Genomic DNA, 26,211 nt, shown 5'->3' on the forward strand with positions numbered 1-26,211 from the left:
CAGGAAACTTGTGTTGTCAGAAGGCTTTAAAAATTTGATGGAGATGCCAAAAAGATTTGGTCCATGAAACTAAGTTGTACCAACTCGTTGCATGATAGCTTTCCTGATCTTCACACTTAAACTTTTTTTAAATGAAGAATGAAAGCATTTTTAATATCTTGCTTCATGTATTGAAAGTACAGCAATAAAATGTTCTGTTAAAACTGTACCTACCTTCTAAAATCTGCATTTTGATGTCATTCATCAAGTGAATTTAAACCTATATGATTAAAATCTAGACTAATTTATCCTTTGCTAAAGCTGTTCATATTATGTATTTTAGTAGCACCCACTGCTTTATTATATAAGCATTTTTAATTACAAGCTCTAGAGAAATCGGTTATTAAACAACTGTGATATATTTGGTGTTCTAAATATCTCCACTATGAGGGAGTATAAAATTTCAACTATTTTTATAGAGAAAATATTCTCGTCAAACTTCCACATAAGCAGAAGTATGCAAAATATTGAAAGTCACAATGGGTTTCCTTGATAATTTTGTCAGATGGTTGAGAGTAAATACAAGCCAAGGAGGCTAAATGGCCTCAGCTGGTGAGGCTGATATATGTTTATGAAAAGCAATAGCTCATGAACATGTTTAAAATTAAGACAAGCAGGATGTGTGTCTGTCTGAGAAGCCTGTTTGATTTGTGTCTGTTGAATGCGAATCACAGTAAGACAAAGCTTTGAGCAGCTGCCATTAAACAAGAAGACTTGGCATTAGCATACAGTGTTGTGTAATCTGGGTCACCTTCTGTTGCTGTATCACTCAAATTGTTACTTGGGCAATTTACAGCCCAACATAAATTAAAGTCTGAAAAGCAAACAGATGCAGTTGGGTCAACCAGCACTGAAAAAACCCAACACTAAGATACAGGAAAAAATACAGAATGTCATAGAAACATTGTTTTATCCTAGTAGATTTCTTCCTTAGGAACGTACTGATGTAAATCAGAGAAGCCAAAATGTTCTTTCTAAATTAACTCACAATATCCTAAAAAAAAAAAAAAAAAGAATGGGTCTTCCACTTTCAAAAAGCAATTTTTAAAGTCTGTCTACCATAGGATGAACAATCAGAAAGTCTGAGGCAGAGTCTGCTATCTAATTAAAGGAAAGTAACCGGAATGGTCTTAGTTAAGAAAATTTCATCTATACATGAGGCAAACAAATTAGAACAAAATATAAAAGCTTTGGGAAAGGGAATAAAAAGTTAAGTGCTTATAAAATTAAAAAGGTCAAATTAAAAACATCATGCACAAAGAAAGCATTGGTAGAATGTAAACAAGAAAAAAGCCCCTCAAGAATCAGTTAAAAAAAGAAGATAAACACAAAAGTTTTGGCTTTGACCTTGGGTGAGCTCTGCTCAATGCAGGATGCCAAAGGAAGGAAAAGTAGTTTATGTCATTTTGTGCCTTTTCCTTAGCACGGCTGGGATGTGGCATGAGTTTTCTCTGGGTTATGGCCACATGGGCCAGTCTCAAGCAAGAGGCTTTTCAGTCTTGGAGGAGTCTCCTTCTGAGGTAGATTTGTGGCTGTTGCAAACTGATGTGATACAAATTGATATACCAGGATGGAACAGTTACAGTGGGAGCCAGAATCAGGCTCAGGAACATATCTATATCTATCGATGCAGTGTATTTAATGATCTTGATAGGTATTTTCTCTTGAGAAAGTTTGTACGCCATTTGAAACTGCTAACAATTTCTGTTAATAAAAACATAACTGAACAGATAAAACTGAAATAGAAGCAGAAGAATTGACTGCAATTACTTCCTTACTTAAATATTAAAGCTGAGAAAGACCAAGGTAGAAAAGCTGAGGATAAAACAGAAGAGATGATTCCTGGTATTTATAGAAGTTATATTAGCCATTTTATTTTTAAAATCAATTTACTGGACTTGTTTTCCCATAAAGGATTCTAATCTTAGGTCCTGCTTAAAGTCTTCCTTATGATTATTTATTCTAAACAACTTGGGAAATAAATAGTACTTAGAAGCCAAGGCTTCCTAAAAACATACCTGCATACAACTTTTTATCAGCTCATCCATTTTCCTGAGGTGAATAGAGGTATTGCATACATTGGTAAGTGTCCCGTACAAGTGTCTTTTAGTAAATAGTTGCAATGAAATTAAAGAACTTTTCAGGAATGTTACTACATGAAAACACAATATTCTAATATAGCATAAATGAATATGTTGAACTAAAAAGAAATACAAACAAAGTTGTTCAACATTATTAAAATAGTTGTGTGCCCTCTTACTTGTAAAATAGGTCATGTGTACTTTGGAATATATTTGAGACACTAGTGTTGTACAGGAATTAAAGAATAAGTGTTGAATAGATGGTAAACTTCTGGCTGCACATAAATCTTCTATAAAGCTGAAGACTAAGGTATTAAAGAATGTAGTCCTGTCACTTGTGGTTCCTTTTGAATCCCCGGGATAAGTAAAAATTATATTTTACATTTATTATCACTAGTAACAACACTTAACATGAAACTGCACAGCACCAGGGATTTCAACCTGTAGATCACAGCCCTCCTACAAACAATATCTGATTTTTTTTGTAGAAATGTTATAAAATGCTTTTGGAAAGACCATTTGTGGTTAATGTAGTCTAATGGAACCCCAGCTGATACATGATGCTTTCAGGTGCAACACCTGTACAAACACAAATATGAGTGCTCAGAAATACACGTACTTGATAAAAAAAGAACAGGTATAGTACCATCCTGCAAAGTTAGGTTTACAAAAAGATTGTGGGCTTAGTCCTTCTTGGCACAGAAAAAAAGGAGCCTGTTGGAGAGCCCTGGATGCCTCCTTGTTTGTATGCTGGCCTGCCTTGGGGCAAAAGCATCCATCAGGTTGCTCTCATGCTTGCTGCTGTCATATCTCTGAGGTGAAGGGATGCTGCTGGTGAAGGTGTGGCAACTGTACCCCCACCCAGGGGCAGGATTTCTCTGCTGGCAGGCAACATTTATCTAATTCACATTCTGTCTTCTTGACATCACCACAACTTTGCTACAACACAGCAAGCCTGCGGAAAGGTGTAGGCAAATTGTTAGACTCTAGCCCCAAATTCATGCGTTATATGTCTCTCTGGGCTCCACAAAACATATTCCACACGCTGTTTCCTTCCCACCCTGGCTTACTGATGGAGCTATGAATCAGTTAAAGAAAACTGTACCTTCCTTTCTTAATTATCCTGTGCCTCTTTCTCTTCAGAAATTTCTGTTTTGCTGATGCTGGTAGATTTTATTTTATTGGGGCAAAATTAAATCAGATAAAACATACTAATGATCTTTTCATCACCAGTCATTACTTTGTACACCAAAGAGTTTCTCCAACCCATAGGTGCTCAAGTCTCATATATATATATAGTAGTATATATTTTTTATAATTCCTTGCCTTTTTTTTTTTAACAATCTCCAAAACACAAAACATGAAGATGTCAGACTACACAGAACCAGTTACTTTTCCCTAGGGACTCTTTATAAACAGAGAGAGTTTGAGGCTTTGTCTAAAATCGCAGTCACACGAGTATGTGAAGTAGTCTTCCCCATTCCCTTAATGTGAAGATAGTGGTACAGATCTGCAAATTCCTTTACGCCTTGTGCCCATGGTTATGAGTATTGTGTGCAAGCCCTCAATACAAGTTGGTTTTATATAGCATTTTGTGAACATAATTTGTTTCCACAAATTATACCAAATGAACTACTTACAGAAAATTAATCTGGGGGGCATCCAGAGATGGTCAGCTCTGTATGAGAAGGGACCATGAATCATTATGTACAATGGTTGACAAGAAGCACGTCCCAAATTCAGAAAAACATTGATAACTAATTGCTGCCATATTATTGTCTAACAGAAATTGCCAGCATATAACTCTGGGGAGAGAGTTGCTTAAGAAACAGAGGAAGACAAATTATGATAAATACAGGTATATTTAGGCATCAGTTTTAGAAGTGATTCTGTCTAGGGTCAAGTGCAAGTTCAGAATCCTATCTTAATCCACAACTCATCTTATTTTTTCTTTTTTTTTTAAACAAGTTTTACAATGGATGATCTATCACTGAGCAGAATTATCTTCTTTTGGCAAAAATTCAGTAAAAAAATTTTAATTTTGAAACTGTTTTTCTCCATTTTAGTGACTTCATGACCTTTCAGCAGAGCTGAAAAAAATTAGTTTACTTCATAATAGTTCCCCCAAATGTTCATAAATTAAGACTGGAATTTAATTTGGGATTGATGTTAATGTGAGAAAAATATCTGAGGTTTATTTGCACCCCTTCTCTGCCCCTCTGAGGTGTTGGCAATATACAATTTTTCCCCATGGACAAGCTCCTTTAATTTCCCACAACTATTCCCATTACTCACACAACTTCTAATTAGTGCTTAATTACTACACTAGGAATACAGCTCTACTTATAAAGAGATTTGTGGTTTTGCTCATACTGCTCGTCCCTCATGCAGTCTTGGATGATGCAAGTAGCTTTCCAGAAAAGTATTGTTAGGATGCACATTTGATGAGTTCACAGCAGATTCAGCACTTCAGCAGATCCTCATTAGCCCGTTGTGATGCGCGGTCCCTGTCAGAGCTGCAATCAGCAACGTCTGAGCACAGGCACCAGGAGCCCTACAGCTTTCACTCTGTCCTAGCTGTCATACATTCCATCTATATCATATCAAAAATGAAATATCTTTCAGATGTTTGCCATCACCTTAAGTAAGTTTAAAGCAACAGCTTCTTGACCCAGTTGTAAGGACATTGGTTTTTTTCCTTTTCATTGATGTATTTTATTATGGATTAACATCTCCATCTCTAGAGTCAAACGAAATCCTAAGAATGTGAAGTAGTAACCCTGTAATTTTTAAACAAGGAAGTAACTTCTGCAAGATGGATCTGTTTGCATAAAAGTGACATTAAAAACATCCAAACCACACCTGTATTTGAGCCTTTCAGTTCAAATTCGTACAAGGCATCCTTGAGGTGCTACACCTACCATTCCAGTAACAGAGCAAGACTACCAGGTTACAGACAACCTCTGTTGTGTGCTTTGTGAAATGGGAACTGCCGACACAGAGAATCTCTGGAGGTTAAACATTCCCCCACATCCTGTATTAGTCGTCCAGAAATTACAACACAAGAAATCAGCATCTTTGAAAACTTGGCCCTCAAATGACATTAATTTTGGCAATACAGGATAAAACACTGAATTATGTATTCACAGTCAAGGAATAGAAATGGAATTCTGTAGCAGGACCACTGATCGATCTCTATAAGCGGGTGTTGTTTGTGACTAATGACCTATTAGGAAAGAGGCTGATGGGAAAGAAAGGAGGTTGGGCAAACGGGTGTTTATCACTCATGCTCAGCTAGCCACACAGACCTCGCACGGGTCTTGAAACACTGATATGTTGTGCAGCATCAGTGATAATGTACTGGAGAAACCAATGCTGGAATATTGTAGCATGTCACACAAGCAGAGGATATAAACCTAATGTTTTCATATATACATAAACCTTTCAAAGATATCTCCATTGAAAGTTTACAGCTATATCTAGCTATCCACGGATTTTTTCCCCCCCCCCCGTTACTTTTGATGAACTGGACACCTAGGGAGTCCTGTCCCAGTGCAACTCCCTACACCTTTTCCTCTCCACAGCAGGAAATTCAGGAAAAAATAGTACTGTTTAGAGAATGATCAAATCTTGATGGCCAAATTAAGTACTACCCTACTGAAAAGCTATATGGAAAGGCAAATATTTTGCTGTTATGTGTTGACAGGAATATGACATGTAAGACATGGGAGAATAATCAATCATTATTCAGTACTGGCTATATCCACTTTTGAGTGCTGCTGTGAGAGAGAGAAGCAATTAGGAAAATGCTGAAAAGGGACGGCAAAAATAGGAAGACATTTAGAAAGATGTGGCCTGTGAGAAAGGGTCACGGAAGAGAAGCCTGAAGGAGCACATGATTACAGTCTTACCTACACAAAAGAGAACGGCAATCAAGGAAGACGAGATCAGTTACTCCCTGTGACCTTTGGAAGGGCAGGCTCTGCAAGATAATAGATTCCACATGGAGCAGGGAAGATTTAAGTGAACCTTCCCAACTGAAGGATAATTAAACTTCTATATCAGAACTTTTTAATGAACAGGTTAGATAAATATCTGCCAGAGAATGTCTAGGCTGCCATTTCACAGCTGGTGTTACACAGATGAAGAGCAGTCAGCACCGCCTTGGGCATGATCTGTGAAGATCTCAGGTGATGGAGCCCCAGAGAAGCACAGGTCCCTAGTTGCCCCAAGGGCTGTGGTAGCACTGATGAGACTCCAGAGCAGCTTAGGCACAGCTCCTGGGCTAGGCAGGTGGATGGCTCCCTTGCTTCCTGCAGCACAACCGGGCATTACCTGCTGTTCAAAATAAAGGCAGCCCTGCACTTAGCCCCATTTGTTGCATTAACAACAAAATTATTGTCTAAATTTCAGTTAGAAAATAGTTTACTGTTATTCTTTGAGACATCAGGGACCCACTCTTTGTTTTTTGGTACCCTAGGCTTTAAATAAGCACTTCGGCCTACTGAAGGCACTCATTATGATGGGAATTAATAGTGTCCCCCCTGCTAGAAATCATGTAATTTGATTTCCGGATTCTGGAGTCAAATCACTTATCCTTTTACTTGCAATTAAAGTATCCTTGATGTACTGGCAGTACAATGCAAGAAAATATCATTAATAAATGGATTATTAATAGTATAATTTTCATGGTTAAAAACCATGAAAAAGAATGGAAAACATGTATTGCCTGCTGGACCGAAATTTTACAGCCAGCTTCTCACTCCATATATAAAGGTGATGCAAGACTGGAACCTACTGTACCAAAACAAATACCAGGGAATTCCTAGGAAACTCTTAAGTGGCCTTTCTGGACATGCTACAACAACTAATGATTAACAGTGTTCCAGGAGTCTTCACTCTGATGCTTCATCTAAAAGAAGTTTAATATTTTATGACAATAAAAATCACTTATTTCTAAAAGAGTAAGATTTTTTAAAAAGTACATATATATCCTGTCAGCTACCAAGCAATAAAAGGATATGCATTAGTCCATTTTCCTTAACTCCTGATAGGCAGTGCATTCCCTCTAATACATAAGTTAGAGAAATAGCAGTCTAAGTGCCTTTGGATGCTGCCTACAGGGGTTTGCAGCCAAAGACTTCAAGGATACTTCTACTTTTTTTTATAATTCACATCTCAGCATTAAGAAAGTCATCTAGACAATGCCTCAGTCTTTAGGCAACCTTGATTATTCCCTTTCCTCTTTGTGGTGGCACAAAAAGGAAAAAAGGTCCCGATATTTACATTTTCTAAGGGAAACCTTTAAACCTAATTGTCTCATCTAGAGTCACAGACAGTAGGCAGCAAGTAGATAAAAGATGCATATTATTTTCTAGATTGATATTACAGATTAATTTGTTGGTTTTAGAGACTGACATGTTTCATCAGTTCTCACTGCACTTTTGTTTCCTCAGTCATTCCCAGTGCCATAACATATAAAAGCCCTTTCGCACCAGCAAATAGCAAGAAAACCCAACCCAGATAAACCTTTTTCCAATGAGATTCTTATGTTTACTTTATATCGATTATATTTATTCACCCATAAAATGGGTCAACAGAAAATTGCTTCCGTCTTTTGACAAATACTCCAATTGACAACGCTTCTCCGCAGGCAGCCTGACACACAGCGACACACACACCACGCAGCTACCACTGGAGCTCTAAAGGACTCCTCCAGGCTGAGCAAAACATGTTCCTCTCCAGGCATCAACAAAGCAAGGCTGCAGCTGCTGCTGCAACTTCAGGGTTAGGGCAGCTTCTGCCTGCCTGAAATCTTATCAGGGGGGACAGAAATCAAAATATTTCTAGGGCTAAATACTTCCGTGGGTAGAAGAGGGGCATGGTCTGCTAACTTGTTGCATACAGTCTCCCTGCTCCAGCAACTAAGGATCAGGGCACTTGCCTGGTGCATCCTTCTGTGCTAGGAAGTGCTGTGCTCAAATAATTGTGGCCTGGGTGGATGCTCGTGGGAGAAACTCCTTGCTGCTTTTTACTGCTCTTGCTTGCCTGCCCAAGGCTGAGCATACTAGAATCCTACTCCCTTAACCTTTTTTGAATAATGAGACAGACAAAGCATCTCTAATTGCGTTAGTCAGGGAGTCTGCAGACAGGATGCATTCCTTCAAAGCGCCCTCAATCACAGCGATTGAGATCAAGACTGTGGGTAAACTAACTAACCTGTGTACCCCAACATAAGTACTCAGCCATGGACACAGTGGCCTGACATTTCCTTTGCTGACAGTTTCTGAGAGGTACCACTGCGTTCCTGTATTGTGTGGCTACCGAAGGCTGACTGCCCTCTAAAGTAGTTAAGCCCAGGGCTGCTCTAATTCACATTCAGACTGCCGGGGAGCTATAGGAGTAGATGAAAGGCAGCATACATGGGTCACACTCTTCCCTTGGCAGTTCGTGTTCTCCTGGGTTGGGGTTTCTAACAGGGATGGTACAGAGCACTTCATTAGCTCTTTGTTCCGCAAGGAAGGCCCTAGCTCTGAATGTGTGACACATTTCTTCCTTTCTTTGAATGTGAGCTAGAGGACTTTGAAAACAACATAATTTGACAGGAAGCCAAAGCAAGGACATAGAAAGATAGACGGTCATCCGTCTGCAAGGATCCAAGCAACTGCAATTTAAGTAACCTGCACTGACGGATTACTCACAGCAGGGAATCCAAAACTCTCACTATAATAATCTAGCCTTGAAAAGATATCTGTGTACAGCAGTAGCTTCAGATGTGTTTTGCTAAGCTTTGTCGTAATTTGTAGGTACTTAAAAAGCAGCTACAGTACTGCTCCCGCTATGGCTAACCATCCATGAAACTGAACATAGTCAAGAGTCCACACAGCTGAAAGAGGAGATCAGGCTCTGTTATCAGTGAAACGTCTGCAGTATAACTCACCAACCTCCTAACAGCTGGAGAGAGAGCCCCTGAGAGTATGTCTGAACTAATACACATCGTCTTGCTGCTGCTTGGACATCAGCCACCTCTGGTGCAGAAATGGTGCAGTTGTGTTAGCACCATGCTGAATCCAAGCTTATGCTGAGAGGCAGAGTATGTTAGATCAGGCACTGTGCTGTGCTAATACAGCTAAATGGCACCTAGATCAGAGCTGGCTCCAAGCATGCAAAAAGGAGTTCTGTCTGTACCCATCTACCTGTACCTTGTTATTTATACAGGCGTCTTTCCAGGGTTTCTCTTAAATGCAAGCAGGCAGTGCTAAATATACCACAGCAATCTGCTGGTGATCCCATTTTGGTGGGGTGGAAGAGTAAACTGGAGCTGAGAATTACATACAGAGTTCTGGAGATGTTAATTACGGGCCACATGAGACACAATTCAATTGCAATAGCCAAGATACAGCCATATGGTATGTCGTTCATCTTTGAGTCTGCTGACTCCAAGAGCTGCAAGAAGGGCAAAACCACAATTTTGTCTAACATCTACCCATTTTGGAGCTCATGGAAAAGTGCAAGAAGAGTAAAGTGACTAAAATCATTTGCGATTTTCGTATTCAAAAGTCTGTGTCCAAATTTCCTGAAGAACAAGTAGACAACTCAGAACTTCCACCACTGCCCATGGTGACAAGACCAAGAGGTGCTTGGAGCAAAACTTTCATGGGATTAAACAAGAGAAGGAAGGATTGGCACTGAATACCTTTGAAGAATCTGGGTAAAAATCTTTCCAGCAAACAGGCTGACCAAATGATCTGACAAGTGATGGAAAGAAGTAAGAAAGGAAGAAGACTCAGTTCTGCGCACCCAGAGGAACAAAAACAGATCTACTACATCACTCCTACTATAGCCTAAAAGCCATAAAGATTATGTCTGGGGAAGTGCCCACCAGTTCATAGATTCATACAGGCACTTTCTGTTCCCACAGCCCTCTGTAAGCATTCTCCCTGCCCAGTGACTGAGGAAAATAGCTTACAGTGGACCTGCTGTATCCCCAACCATCATTTCCAAGCTGACAATGGTTTTGCTGCAGTAAGATATACATATGTTATAGGTACTTCTGTTATTCCACAAGTAGCATTCAGCAGAGTTGATTTCAGTTTTATTTGTTCTGGTTTAATTTTGTAAGTCCACTCTTTTCTGTGAAGATGCTGCTGTGCTATGTCCAGTCAGGACCAGAATGGCTTTACTTTACATAACCAAGAAGTCTGTGGTTGTAATCAAGAGTGGTTTGTTTTCAAGTAGATGGAGAATGATGCCTTTTGAGATACTTGAGATGCATCAGAAATAGGACTACATTCTTTAATCTTAATTAAAGAATTTGATTGGCTGACAACAGTGACCTCTGCTTATTATATCCCAGATCTTAAATTAAACTTTTAGGGAACTGCATTATTCATTACTGCTAAAAGCAAATGGAGACTGTTATTACACTTTACAGGGTTTTTTGTGTAACAGATAAGAAGCAATCAGAAACGTGTTTGCATCCTGAATTGCATCATTTCTTCTTTGGGCTAGCATAGAAACATGCTGTTCTAGAGGAAACCCACACAACAACTTGCCAACGCTATTTAATTGTGCCTCAGCTTCAGACATGCTGTGTCAACTTTTCTACAGACAGGGGAACCCTTTCCTTCCTTTTATTAACATAACTGCAAACATCCAGAGAGCTGAGAGAGTGATTTTCCTGTCTTCATTTAACTCTGCACATCTTTTATGCCATGGCTCTGAATCAGCCTGAAAAATTCTGGGTCTTCACGGGTGACTGCTTCTTTTCTGCAGTCACTGATGAGCACCAACACTTCTGTTAACCACAGGCATGTGGTTACGCATGCTTACAGGAAACCTGGCTTCCCAAAAATAAGGAATGTCTATGTAATCATTATGGAAGGTTCTGAGAAGTAGGCATACCATAGGTAATAGGTGCTGAGCTTTCTGCTCTAGTGATGCAGTTTTGAGCAAGTGGGTTGGACTAGATGATCTCCAGAAGTCCCTTCAAACCTTGTCTATTCCATGTGAACCATTTTCATTTTAGCTGAGCCCATTACTACAGTGCTAGTAAAGCAGTCATTTCAGGGAGGGTATCAGAAGTGCTGTCCAATTCTGGAACATTACCATTATATTATTAGTGACAGGAAAAACTGGGAAATGGAAAGTATGAGGAAAATAACTGCAAAGTATATTTCAGACTCCATTTGAAAAAAAAAGGCAGAAAAAGAATAATCTAAAATCTCCACTGTGTTACCACTCTAGTGCAGACATGGTGACTATCTCTTCAGGACCCCCTGCAGAGCAGTAGGAATGTGAACACGGTCCTGAATAAGACCCCATGCTCAGAAATGTATCCTGGCATCAAGGCTGAAAAGTCTCAACACAGGGGAAACTCCTATGTGCAGAACAGAGGTTGAATGTTATAATGAACATTCAGCCGTCACAGGAACATGTGCAAAACTGGTCATTTGCCCTTAAAAAAATTCTAGTGTTTTTAAGATCTTGACCTCAATGAGAGGTCCAGTGATTCAGCCTTTCATACCACAGTCATGCCCTATTCCAGCTATTACATGCCTCATTTCTGTTAATCTTCTCTAATTAGTTCTGCTTCTCAAGTGATGTCTTGGAATCTAACATTTTTTCTGTGCTTAACAGTGAAGGCTTTGCTTTCATGTTCAAGGTCAGTACAGCATTTTACCTTGTAAAACTTATTTGCCCTCCTAGCACTTGTATATTGAGTTTAAGTTTAGACATCAGTTTAAACTCTAAGACTTTTACTGGCTTTAAAGTTATTGTTAAGGTGTGATCGTGCCCAAAGCCAGCAAAGACATGTAGTGTTGAGGAACAGGCTTCTTTTGGATTCTTTCTCTTCCTTGCAAATGTGCAGAGAAATTTTTTTTCCATAAAAGTACTTTCAGCTTTTTCCTCATGAGGCGTATTGCATGTTTGAACCTCATAGCCCGCAAGTAGGCAGCATCTCAATTTTACAGGTGAGAATGCTGAGCCGGAGAAGGGCAATACCTTCCTTGCAGTGAGAGAGCTGTGAATACAGTCCAAATGATCTCCCTGTTCAAACCACTAGATTTAGATCTTGTGTTTCTCACTCCATATGTTATACACACATATAAATATACATCTATTGGGGGAGGGGACACACACATTTTTCCAGGTTTTTGTTGAGCCTGAGAGATCCATAATATGGCAACGATTAAGCGTTTATTTATTCTTACAACAAATGTAGACATTTCATGTATCTGTGACTTCCATTGCTAACTGTAAGGATTTCTTTTGTATATCACTTCTTTTATTTGATAACTCTTAGCCTTCTTTTGTGAAGGGATCAATACACTCTTTGTAGTCACTAATTTGCCATCCCATAGACTTTCCTTTGTGAGGATTGGTACGATTCAGTGCTTACTAGAGGCACATGATGGCTGAGGTGTGAACACTAATGGGAGGTGGCATCTGAGCCCCAGGCAAGAAACATGTTCTTCTCCAGCTGATGCTCAATTCAAAATGGCAGACCGTTTTCAGGTTAACCAATCTTAACTGGGCAAGGGGGAGAAAGTCAACCCTCAGCAACGCATGACTTAGACTACAGTCAGCTTACCTAGAGCATTGCTGCTGCAGCTATGGATAAAGTTTGCAGTTCACCTAAAAAAGTCAGCCAGGTTTGATGCTTTTAGATTTAATGCTGTCATGAATTGCAAACAGACATAATACAGGAATATGATAACAATAGAATAGCAAGCATTTCTATGGTTATTTTCAGTTATTTCATAGGCAACAAGTAAGAAAAATCTGTTAACTCTTCAAGCTACTTCCTTAAAATAAATAATAAATATGTAAATGCAGTATATAGAAAATACTTAGCGTTTTCAATTGCAAGTAGTTAACACCCATCTCTTAGATCTGAAAATACTCCCCCTGAAGTATTTTGAGGAGTTTATGGTACCTTATTCCCTGGAAACTATTTAGGAGTTCATTTTTCTTAAACCTCTTCAATGGACTTTATAAAGTCATTTAGAATTCACTAACAGTGGGGCTTTTATTTTTCCAGAATTGCAATGATATTGACTAATGTCTGTCTAAACCCTCTTATATCTGATTATCCTAATGTTCAGAAACAGGAAAGAAATAGTAAGAAAACCCTTCGTTCTCCCCACCTCTAAGGCTGAGGAGGAAAGCACAGCACACATGCACAAAGAGCAAATTCACAGACTCGCTGCAAGACCAATGCTTAATTTTAAATCCTGAAAACTGCTCTAAAGGCAAGTGGCACCTCACTCTGCACGAGCCTTCAGTAGAGCAGAAGTTCTGCCGTGCAAAGCTTTGGTGCCACAATTCAGTCCCATATGAGCTGTACATGTGTCCCTTATTTGCCCTTGTGAGAATGTGTCTCTATTCCACGGGTGTTTCAGAAAAAAAATACACTGCGGGGCTGAATTGAGCATGTGCCTTAATTCTGCACTGACATGGGAACAGGATACTTAGCACCTTGCAGTGCTGAACTCTGAATGCGATTAGATCATGCTCTAGACTGTTGCCACAATCACGGTGTGCCACAAGCAGAGGTTGTGGCTCATGACACCCAAGAAAGTATCCTGGAATTACATCAAGTGGGAAAACCCACCACCTTCCTGTAGGTAAGCAATGGAATATCTTTCCATGCTGAGGTATACTGTTTAGAAAGAGAAAAAATTATGTTTTTGAATACCTGTTCTTTGACTTTCTCAAAAGCGTGCTTGTTACAAATTAATATGCCAAAAGCTTAAATCAGCATGGTGCCCTATTGACAGCATATTAGGAACTGGAACATGGTCTAGAAGATAATATGGGACAAGAGTTAGGGAGGAAAGACATCCTTGCAAATTGCTTTTTCAAGTCCTTCTTTAATGCCAACTTGTCACCCAGACATGTTCATAGTACAGTAACTTAAATATCCCCACTTTATTCTCTCTCTCTTGCTCAGCGCATGGTGACAATGGTTTTATCATTGAAATATTTTCTCTACACAGCACTCTGAGTACTGACAGCTCTTTTCTCTTTCCCTCCTTCACATTGTCATCCTTCTATATTTGCCTTGACACTGTCTTCATATTGTCTTGACATTGTTCTGACAGTTATGAAAACTCAATCACTGCAGCAAACAGCCATGACAATGCAGAGAAGAAAAAGGAAAAGTGTTATGAAAATTGTTAAGGAACTGTGAAGAACTGCAGACAGTGAAAACAAGATCTTGCTTTTTCAAAACCAGATTCCTAGTGAGTTTTTTATTACAAACTCCTTTATAAAAACTTCAGCCAAGACTGGCAAAAGCCATCTCAATGAAGTCAGTTGGCAGTTATGGGTTCTGTACCTGAAATTCAGATGTTCCTAAGTGACAACCCTCTTACTGCCATGAGTTCAGGTCCTTTACGAGAGCTAATTCAGCTCACCTCTGGGTGAGCAGGGCATGCTGGATTACTGTGAAATGCTGGCTCCAGGAACTCGCAAGCTAGACTTTCTCCTAAGCATGCCATTCAAACTGGGATCCCTTTTGGGGGGCAGCCAGGAAAGAAAAGTGCAGAGGAGAAGGAACGTCGCAACAGGTTAGCTGGCACATTACTTCCCTTTGCTAATAATAAAATGGAATTTCGTTTTGTTGGTTCACAGCTTAGAAAAGAGTAGCCTAGAAAGAGGACATCATCCCCTAGCAATCAATCTAACAAGTGCCAAGTATTGTGGCAACAGGCAAAAAACCCAGAATGAGTGGGGTAAGTTTAGTAACTGTTAAGTGTTCCTCTGGTTGAATTAAACTTCCGAGAAACTTGTTAACTGTTTTGGGATGGTAGGGACACACTGAAGTGCTTAAAGACCATGCATGTGCCTGACAAGTTAAGCTTTGTGATTCAACAATTTAACAAAATTACTACTGATTTGAGTAGGAATTCTGATCATCAGGAACTATATGCGTGGGTATTTGTTTCATTGTTTTTTTTTTTTTCCAGAAAAGAAATCCCTGCATACACGCAGTTTTGATACTAACCCAAATTCTTGGTACTTACAATAATACCTAGGTAATACGAAAATTACTTTTAAAAACTACTTTATATTATGCTTGCATGCATACAATCCGTATTTTACCTGAAAAGCATGATGAAAGCGCATCCATTGCAAAGCAAAACAGAGCTGATTAGCAAGGCAGACTATGTTTCTCTGTAGATGACATGTAGCATTCCCTGCCAATCAGACAAGCACTACTTCTCTAGAAGCAGCATAGCTGTCCCTCTCCCTGCTTCATTACTGCAGCTTGCTTTCATCTCCCTAAGTTAATTAGGGACAAGGACAGCCTGAAGCTTTACTGCAGAGCCCCAGGTCTTTCTCAGACACCCTAGGGACACCAGGGCTGGTGGCCAGGCACTGAATCTCTCCTCGCAGGGCTTAGGCTCTTCACCAACATCTCCCAAGCTGCAGGGCTAGCCTGGCAACAGGCACCCAAATGATGTGGCACAGACTTGGGCTCCAGAGCTGTAAGAAACCTTAGCCATTCCCCCTCCTCTCCCATTAGCTCCCTAAGGAGCCGAGGAAGGGCGAGTGGCTGGAGGTGCTAATTTGTAATCTGCTGACAGACCTGCACCTGGCTCTGCATAGCCACCCCAACAGGAATCTGACCCATATTGCTGGGAAACTAAACTTTTGGCTTTCTCAGATGTAATCCACGAATGCAATACATGGAAAATACAGTAATTCCTGCATGTATCTCTAGCATGTATATTTAAGATTGCAGGGTGCAGAAAATGTTAGTAAAAGCTTCTTGCAACATCAGAACTTACAGAAATAAACCTCTCTCAGTCAATGAATGTAATTTGTTGATTACAAGAATGAATCAACACTTCTAATAATGAACATGTGATTCTAAGAGTAAACTGAGCATGCATATGAACAAACTGATGCTCATCTGGTTAATTTTGTGGCTAATTTCATATGTTCAGTCATGATGACTAAAGCACAGGTAAAACAAAAACAGAGCAGAGGCAAAATTAGCCTAAAGAATTATTAGCAGAAACAATATGCTTCCATTTATCCAGAGAGAAAATTAAGCTTTAAGTGCATCTGCCTTGATGAAGCATCTCACTTGATGAAGCATGGGTTGGATCCAATTAAGAAAAATGGCACAAAGGAGAGGGCTCCACATAAGTGCAACCACTTTTGAACTATAGACTGTAATCCCTAGTCTAATGCTTTATTGGATGGTGATACTCCAAGTGCCCTGGCAAGCTGAATGACAAACATTTTGGTGCTTCCTTCCTACACTTGATTATTAATGGAATAATATTTGTTACAGTAGGCTACCACAGTCAAATCGATACCAAAAGTGTCTTGAAAAGACACCACAGCTGAACCTCTAATTAAGTAAGATATTTTGTTCCTTTTAAATGAGACTCTGTTTGAGGAGTACAGTAACTGTGCCTTGTTCTGTTCAAGGCTATCTATAATTAATAATCCCAACGATCAAAGGAAATATACTCCTAAGAGAAAATTGCTTTTGAGAATCCCCAGGTATTAAGTACTGAGAATGCCCAATCTGTTCTGCAGTCTCTCAGCACAGTATCTTGTATGATATCCTTTGGGATCATAAAACAAGCCCTGTCGTAGAGCTCTCTGCAAAAAATGCTCCCAGCGAGATAGTAACTAGATATTTATCACGTAGTCATTATTGCCATCAAATCTTACTTAATTTTTTCCTGGCCAGACCTTTACTATTACACAGATCTCATTTATTTACATAGCATAATTTAATACAAAGCAGGGCCAGGATGCTGCCCTGTAATGTATTCTGTACTGGTAAGTCTGGACTGGTATCATTGTCAGAAAGGTCCCTTCCCCCAAAAAAGGGTATTCTTTCTGTTTTTTCATCATTATATGGTACCAAAGTTTCTTCAAATTTCTTCAAATTTCTTAGAGAAAGCTTCTCAATGTCAAGCTCTGGAGGCTTTAGTTCTCTCCTCCTGCTTGCTAATCTTATCTTCCACTCCCCAGCTACTACCCCACCAACATCCCAAGCCCACCCTATGTCTTAAGAGCAGAGTTGTGTCACACTGCAACAGGGATGGCTAGAGCTTATATCCAGGGGAACAGCAGGCCAGAGCATCTTTATTGTCCTCCAGATCATTTTGTGGATTGTGAGCACTTCAACGCAGCTCTGGAGGCATCTGTGTTACCCTGTCGAGCTGGTGCCACAGGTGACCCTGTGTCCTGGAGCTGGGGCTGCGATTACTGCGGGCTCACTTAACAGCCATGCAAAGTTACTATAACTTCCCATTGGTGCCCTGTAAATCCAAGTCTGGTTTGGGTCAGGCCTCAGTGGAAGAAAAGAAGAATGCTTGGAAAAAATCTAAGGCAGAAAAGTGAGAACTAAGAAAGGAAGGAGAGACAAGGAGTCAGATCTCTTACATAATTAAATAAACAGAGGAAATAATGGATAATATTAACATTAATAGTTTTAAATAATAATAGTAATAACTTTTAAAAAACCCTCCAAGAAATGACACCACTATACTGATTGCTACTGAATAGCATTTATTTAGTCATGGTTTTAAATTTTGTATCATTTTACTGGCAAAAATCTTACTGCTTTAATTTTGATGAAGGCCTGCTGGATACCTCTTCATTTATAGCAGATATTTAATGCCCTAGTGGCAGGTGTTTTTATTATAAAACACACCACCACATTAGGCTTATAGAAACAATTTGCCTTTTAGTGATATTCCTCTAATACGAGAGGCTAATTACTTAGCATGTTCCCTGAGGAAGGCTCCTGGGCATACCCCGATACTGGTGAATATTCTGGTTTTGCTTTATTCCTACAATGAAGCATCTTACAAAGGTTTCAGAGAAAGGCATCCCTAATTATAGAGTGGGTTTTCAATACCTACTCTTGCTCTTCCTTTGGGTCGGTCACTCCTCCTCAAAGGACACACACATGCTGGAGACTGGGATCAGTGCTGCGAGACCAAGAGATTCCCTGTGAGATCTCTGAATTTGCATGGCTCATGCTAGTACAGTTGGTGTAATTCCCCTGAACTACAGGATACTTGCACAATGCTTTGAGCCTGGGAAGTGCTTTGAAAGCACTAACACTTCAATGTAACACTTGAAAAAAAAAATCATGTCCTTCTCCATGTCTGGCACATGTAGGTTTGCAGCTTGAGATTTTCTTATCTTAAGCTAAGAAAACCAGTTCAATCTGAAAGGCATGGCCAGGGAGCAGCAAGTGTGGGCTACTCTGTAAGGGAAGGGAAGCTGGGAGCTGAGGATGACAGCAGAGCAGTCAGGGCAGTGGCCGTACCTTGAAGAGATCAGTCCTACAGGACCTGAGCAAAGCAGGCAGAGCCGGTGATGGCAGCCAGGGTTAGCCACAGTCCATTGATTGCCAGACAAGCTTATAGTGATGCTGCAGTCAATCAGTCAGGATCAGGATCAGTTCTGGGGCACAGTAACCAGTGTCAGGCTGTGGTCCAGTGATCACCAGGCAGGTCCATAGTGAGGTCAAGCCAAGAGATCAAGCCTGGGTGAGGGTCCAGAACTGGATCAGTGGAGTACATGGCCAGGCAGATACCAAGGTTGAGAACCTGACCTTAAAAGTAGCTTCCAAGCAAAGGAGGTCCAGGTCCCTGCTGAGGATTCCTAAAACCATAGAGCTGTGCTATCAATGTTGGCCCTGAGCCCTGGCAGCCAAATCCCCAGGAGAGGGGACATGCTCTGGGCCTGACAGGCAACAAGTTTCAATAAAATCATGTACCTGAGTTGTGGGCAACCACAAAAAACGAAAGATGAGCTTGTGATCCATCACCTCAAGCAAACTTTGGGATAAAAGGCCAGTCTGACATCCTGCTTTTCTGTGAGGAAAGGCTCCTGATAATTTGAGTTAGAACAGAAATGTTAGTGTTGTAGAGACATAAGCTGCCTTAGAAGCAACTTTGGCTATGGCTATACTACTAAATGATCTGGCACTTTTGGGGATGATGTATCACGTTACTGAACTGGTATTTGTTAAAATTTTCAAAAATCAGGCATAAAAAGGAGTTTGTGAATAAATTATAGCTCAAAGGTTTTTTTCTGTTATTGTTATGTGGGAGACAAGGAAGGAAAATTGTCACCCCAGTAGAGCATCTAAACTAGTGTGACATATACAGCCTTGAACCCTCTGAGAAAGTCATCAAGTGACTCAGTCATCCAGACAAGTGCTATGACACAAAAATATGCCAGGGCTGATGAGAGCAGAAGGTCTACCAGCCCTGTCTGGCCAGGCAGTGTCATGAGCTCAGTGTACTTCGCTGTGAACGTCACTACACAGACTAGTCATCATGTTCTGCTGCAAAGTGAAAGGCAGCCAAATGAGCTGCATACCCCTATGATAGAGCCAGCTCCTTACCTGAACAGAATGGTAAATGTCAAGCTGAGGACTTGCTTTGTAGATATCAGTAGAGTAAGAATTCTGATTTTCCTAGCAACCTCCAAAAATTCATTAATATCTCTCATAGAAATCGTTTCTGTTGTCCCACAAACTCATTTCAATCCAACTTGTCATATGACAGAGAAGACAACGTGACCTGCAGCTGCTATCCTCTTGGCTTTTATTTAACTTTCATTCTTTCATTTGATTACACTGCATTGCTGTCAGGTGAAATCAAGTTCTGGGGTGTCATCAAGTGAGGGCTTGGCCAGTCCCCTCTAGGATTGTAGTATGGATAAGAAAGGGTGGTGGCTTTTAGGGAAACAACACCTTTGGTGGAACAACACCTCTGCACGTTATGTAGCGTGTTGGGGGGTGGACATAGAGTTTTGCCATTAATCAGCAGACAGTTCTTGAAATCAGGGGAGAGAAAACTGTGGTGCTCTGTGGACTGAGACTAGTAATTTCATATCATGTAGCTTAGAGTCTTATCAGGACCTGCTGCTGAGCTTACTCTGGAAATAAAATATTGTAGAACCATGAAACAAATTCATTCTTCCTCTGTTACAAGTTAGTAGATTTATTAGGATGCTACAATACGGCCTGTTTGCAGGTCAGGAAAGCTACCACAGACGTTGTGTCAGAGCCATGACCATGCTGGAGCTTCACTGGTAGGTGAAACTAACATTCAAAAGACTAGCCCTCTGTAAAAATCCACTGGTGTGGAGTAGTGGCTGTTGTAGCATCCTTCTATTGGGCCTGTGACTGATTTTTGTCTGTATTAGGTCAGTGAGGGCAACTTGTGCAGATCATGATCACATCATTGCTCTTCACCAATCTCAATGTTATGATCTTGGCCCTGTTGGTAGCTGCTGTCAGCACAGGAGCTCAGCAGGAGAGCAGATGGAAACTGGTTGCACCAGTTCCCCCTGTTAGATTCTAGCCTGTCCCAAAAAACAGGAGCTGTGACTTTTCCCAAGCAGTCTCTAAATCCCAATTGGTAGTTAGCTCATGCAGAGCTAATTGTAGGTGATTTCTGTTGAAAAGAATTTAGTAAATAACAGAAAGGGCTGGAACGTGAACTCCACTACAAAGTTCATGCTGGAAAAGAATGACCTTGCTTTCTCTGTACTCATTGTGCATCATAGCCGCACTGAAGCTTTCTCCTGATTCCTGTGGCATTTAAATCACAGTGCACTGTATTTCCAGCAACACAATGCTGATCTGCCACAGGGCTGATTATTTTTTTAAAGTCTGGGGAGACGGGAGAAGCAGCATCATGACTTTGATATGAGAGTACTGTTACATAGTATGAAACTGAAATTGTGTGAGAAAAGGACTATGCATTCAGCAAGCCTGGAGGGACAGCATGCACTCCGGTGGCTATGAATATCAGTGTGATGCTACTCTAAAGTTGGAGCTGATCTTACTGTTCTGCTGCATTTTGTTGGCTTCAGCAACATTTAGTTCTCAGCTGTGTTACTGAGAACCTATTGTAGGCAATCTCAACATCTGCACACATCAGTACACAGCTTTGCACCTAGAAACTTTAAAACATTAATTTCCTTACAGACTTCAAAGCAGAACATAGTAAGCCAGCTGGGAAAAGCAATAGGTCTATAAAAACCCTTATGTGTTTTGTCATGGGTTTTGCCCCCGTTCTACTATGTTAAAAACCATCATTTTCTGAACGTGCATTTTGTTGCTAGAGGTTTGGCTGTGCAGGAGGGATATGGTGCATCTTATCTTATATAATATGCCTTGATGGGATCTTCTGGTTATCTGAATGCTATAAAAACAAGTGCTTGTGGAGACTGTGTTGAATTGGGAGTCATCAAAACCTGGCTGTGAACATATTCCTGTGTGATACACCTGACAATAATATTTTCTCTATGATTTACTAGTGTAGTACATTTGATCAATGAGCATATACATATTTTCTTGAAGCCAAAATTTAAGCATGACTTACAGAGGAAAAATCTAATTTTCTGAAGTCTGTGACTAGCAAAGTGGAGGTGAAAATATCTCTGACCAGAAGAGAAATTCTTGGCCCATGTTACAGGTTGGTATGATGCATTTCTCACAGTCAGGGCTTTAAGCCTATCCAATTTTGACTCACAGAAATAAATTACACCTGGGTCAGTGTTACAGAAATTTGAGGCTATATTTTAAAATCACAGCATCTTTATGCGCTGCTGTATATCGGAATCACTGCTGTAGGCTGTTTTCATATAACAAAAGGAAAGAGGCAATGAAGTGGAGGGTAGAACCACAGGTAAAGGAGACTGAAGAGGATGGCTTCTAATGGCTTTCAAAAGCAAACAACACAGAACATAGCATTTAGACCTGAAGTCAATTTTGTACTCAATTTTTAGCCGCTCTACTCCGAGCTCAGTAGATCAATGATTTAGCAGCAATTGGCAACATTTCTGACTGCTTTTTCTTTCCCATGTTAGTAGTTGAGCACAGCAGTAGCACGGCTGCTTGGATGTTCTGACCTAAATGAAATCTCAGTGCTGCAAGTCAGCAGTAGCTGGTCTGTGTGATGGGCAGTATCTCCCAGCTCAGCCGAGCCCCCAGCTCCTTGCTGAGACTGAATTCAATGGGAGCCAGCAGCTCAATGGGAGCCAGGAGCCTCTGTCTTACACAAAGGCAAAGTGCCACAAACTCTTTCCGGACTCCAGAGAAGCTGTGAGACCTTGTGTCTCTCAAGGCGAGATTTGGCCTCTTCAAGAGGCAACAGCTCCTTTGCTCCCTATTTTCCATTATTTGGAATTCAGACAAAGCCAGGAGCAACTGGATTTCACCCAAACTCACAAACTGACAGTTTTACGCTGTGTTACTCCCTCTGCGTTCCTGAAAATGCCCCCATTGATGCAGAGAAGAAGTGAGACCGTGCTTTGGTCTTTCTGCAACCCTTTTTGGCTCTGGCACCATTTCCCTCATTATTTTGCCATGCATCTGCTTCCAAGGTGTATGGTTTAGCTTTCCTCCTTAGCGTAGCTGTGAATACAGGTGGTATATTTCCAACTGCAAGCATTGGTTTCATTTTTCCACTTCCCCAGCACCACTTGCACCCCTCACTGCGTTCACATATCAGGTTTGGAAATAGCAGATTATGCTTCCATTAATTTTAAAAGGCTTGATGCTGCCATCTTTGTAACTCTTGGGAGCAAGGCAGAAGCAACACCTCTCACAAGTTACAAATCCACCCATCCAAAAAAGTTCATCTAGATGGGCTGAGAAACCTCATTAAGGGCAAGCAATACAGGATAACATTTTAAAGCATAAGACACAATTCACACCCCTAACTAAAACACCTAGGCTTTCTCTCTTTATTTCTGCAAAAACTTTCGTCTCACAGGAGAGATCTTTACACACATGGGTCTGTATCCTGAGTTATATGGTGAGGATGTCCCCAGCTTTAATGAAGCCCTAAGAGCAGTGCAAGCAGGAAAGGTATTGATTGAATCCTTGGGACAAAGACATTTAACCTGCAGAATCGCCAAATCTTTCCTATAAACAATCAAGTTTATTACCTAAATAAAATTGTTTCAGATTTTGAGCACAATAAATTTTCCATGTTCTTTGCCTCTGAAGAGCTGATAGAACGGCAAACTTGAAGCTGGCCCCCAGGCTTCCACCACCATGTATCATGGTTGTTGCTCACCTGCCTATTAATCTCCCATGTCCTTGTGTGGAGGAATCCTGTTCTGTAGTATTAAGAATAAATTCTGCTGTGTGAATTCAACTAAAAAGAAATTTCATCACTTCTAAAGGGAGAAGGAACACCTCATTACCCTCATGTCTTTACTCTTCTGTAGAGTTAGAAGATAAGAATGTGGAGATATGAAGCTATTAAAGAGGAAAGTTATATTCAGATAGAGTGCATACAGTAGGAGGGGTTGACAGCAGAAATCAGTTCAGTTTCTACATCAGTGTCTGCATCATTTTCTGTTTGGATATCAGCTACCTTCTGCGCCTGATCAGCCACTGTCCTGCATCTTATGCAAACAAAACTATCTGTGCATAGTAAGAGCATGACAATCACTATGCACCATCAACTTAAATTGCAGTGCTGTAGTGCTGAACATAAAGGTAAGAAGTAGTGGATGAACTCTTTTATTCACATTAGAAACCAGTCTGTTTGCTTTGCTAGTAGCACCATGCCATGCCTTGATGGCCAATTGAACCAAAAATCCTCCAACTTCTATCTGTAGGAGCCCTGTTGAGCAAATGGGCCTGATTCTCCTCCTGTTCCCAGCACAGACACTAGGGTATGATGCAAAATAAGGTGAGAGTCAAAAAGTATTTACTGCATTGAAGCAAAGGATAGAAGTGAAAGGGGGCTATGAGAAGAAAGCATTTACCTAATTTTCGAGATGTTTGTTTTATTTGTCTACTGCTGACAACACAACTCACAAGCTAATGAGCTGCACCCATTCCCCCCTTTTCTCCAGCACTCTTGCATTAGCCAGAAAGCAGCTGTGTGTGTGTGCACACCAAGTGAGTGCCTTTGAACTAGCACATCTCACCGCGGCGTGATGAAACAGTCACTGCATGGCTGCTTTGTAGGGAAGCCTGTCAAATTGTTGCTGTGTTTAGTATCATCAGTCAGCGCAGCTGTAAGGACTGCTGCTGCTGAAGTGCTCATAGGGTAAGGAGCTTTGGGACAGCACAAAGGTAAAAAGGCAGCGAAGGAAGATGACAGCCAACAGTAACAGCCCTCATTCTTGGGGAGCAGCACCAAATTAGTGTGAGCTTGCAGAAATGTTTGGAGAATAGTGAAATAGAGAGACTGATTTAATAACCAGTTCTGTAATTTGAATCACAGATACTTTTAATCTTAAAGTGTTTTGTAAACAACATTTTAAAATGTTAATGCTATTCAGTTGTTACACTTACGCTGATATACAATACTTCTGCTTCAGAAAATAAGTTGTTAATTTACTTTCCTTGTTTTTGCTGATACAAATGTACTTGAAAATGAAATGGGCTTTTTTGATAGAAACTGAGTATTTGTGTAACCTCCTTTTTTCTTTTTTGCCTGTGTGTGGTGGTGGTTACCATGGTAATGATCGTGATTCAAGATTTAAAGCCTGAAAGTGGTTTCTATAACAACATGCTAGGATATTTTCGACACACAATCGAAGTTAAAGATTCAGGATTAACCCTTTATGACCACAACATTTGTAGACACAACGACAAGTGCTTGCTTGTTTGGCAAAAGTTTGTTCATACCTTCCCAAGGTACACTTTTTCATTGAGCAGACTGAGTAATAATTCCAGCTGTGCATAGAGCAGGTCAGGTCCTGGGGCTGGCACTTCCATCCCAGGTGAAGCTTGCAAAGGAGAAATGGCACCACAGTAACTACAAGCTGCTCATTACATTAAATAATTAAGATAGTAGGCAAATGTTTTGGGAGATGGGCAGGGAAGGGGTGAAATAGCGTTAGTGCAATGTTTAAGAAGTTTGAGACTTTAGTCTGGCAGTCAGAACTGTGTGGAAAAACTGAAATTATCTATTCACCGAGAATCTCGACGGAAAAGCTATTTTGAGGGCTAAGATAGCCTCTTACTCGCCTTTGTTTTATCCAGAATGGCATGGTTTCATGTCCTTTTCTTCCCCATCTGCCGAATGCTGATCCACCAACGGCATCTCTGCCTTTCAGTCCATGGTGAAGGTATCTGATCCCAATTTCTGTCACTGTCGATTATGCAGCTGTGCTCATCTCTTCCCTAGTTCTTCAAGATACATCAATATTGACTATATATGCACACTCACAACTTTCTAAGGCTGTCTTAGCAAGGAAGTTATTGTCATAGTGATGAACTGTATTTTCTATGTCATGGTGCACTGCAGATAAACTGAGATATGCCTTCTTATACCAAAGCCAAGTGCTCTTCAATGCAGCGTTAAATGCCTTGGGCAATATTTTGATATTTCCAGTTAAATGTTAACTATTTCAAGATCTCACTAAAGTCACAGAGATTGATATTTTAGTGACACAGATTTGCACACTTGTTTTAAAATCTCAGGGGCAAGTTTTAAACAAGAAATGAACACAAGCATTGAAGGTTCTCATTTCTAACTCCAGACACTGGGCTATCTAAACCCTTGCTACTGTCATGTTATCTCATGACTTCTTTAGTGAGCTTATTTTATCACAAGGTAAGCCTTCAGTTGTGAACAAATGCTGTATGTTGTTGTTGAGTCAACAGAAGACAGATTGAAGTAATAACACTAAAAGAAGCAATGGTTCCTTCATTTATCTCAAAGAAATTTTATCCTTCTAGTGACTGACCACAATCAAGATGTCAATTATATAAATTATTTTAGCAAATTAAAAACAACAAAAGCCCCCAACCAACGCACATTTTCTGGGTTGTGGGTTTTTTTTTAAAAAAAAAGAAGACTTTTTTTTTTGCTATTGTAATTCAATCATTTTTTCCTTAGGAGTATTTTTCAAGTTTCATTTCTCAACTCATGCACCAGCATATTGGTTTTTTTGCTCTCCATTTCTTTCCAAAATGTATCGGTTAATAAAAAGTCAGATTTTGCTCTGAACTGCTTTATCTGCATTACCTGGTGCAGCTTCCTAGTTTTAATTCAAATGTATTAAGTAATAACTCTTTGTTAAAAAAAAAAAAGAGTAAAGAAAAAAAAAG

At 40.2% G+C, this 26,211-nt stretch overlaps 1 protein-coding gene across 1 annotated transcript in view; it reads left to right on the forward strand.

The window, feature by feature from the left end:
* Positions 1–26,211, forward strand: part of CRB1 (crumbs cell polarity complex component 1) — a 113,213-nt gene that overhangs the window by 5,535 nt on the left and 81,467 nt on the right. The window lies entirely within an intron of this gene.

The sequence above is a fragment of the Gavia stellata genome, chromosome 10 (genome assembly GCF_030936135.1).
Source record: "Gavia stellata isolate bGavSte3 chromosome 10, bGavSte3.hap2, whole genome shotgun sequence".
NCBI lineage: Eukaryota > Metazoa > Chordata > Aves > Gaviiformes > Gaviidae > Gavia > Gavia stellata.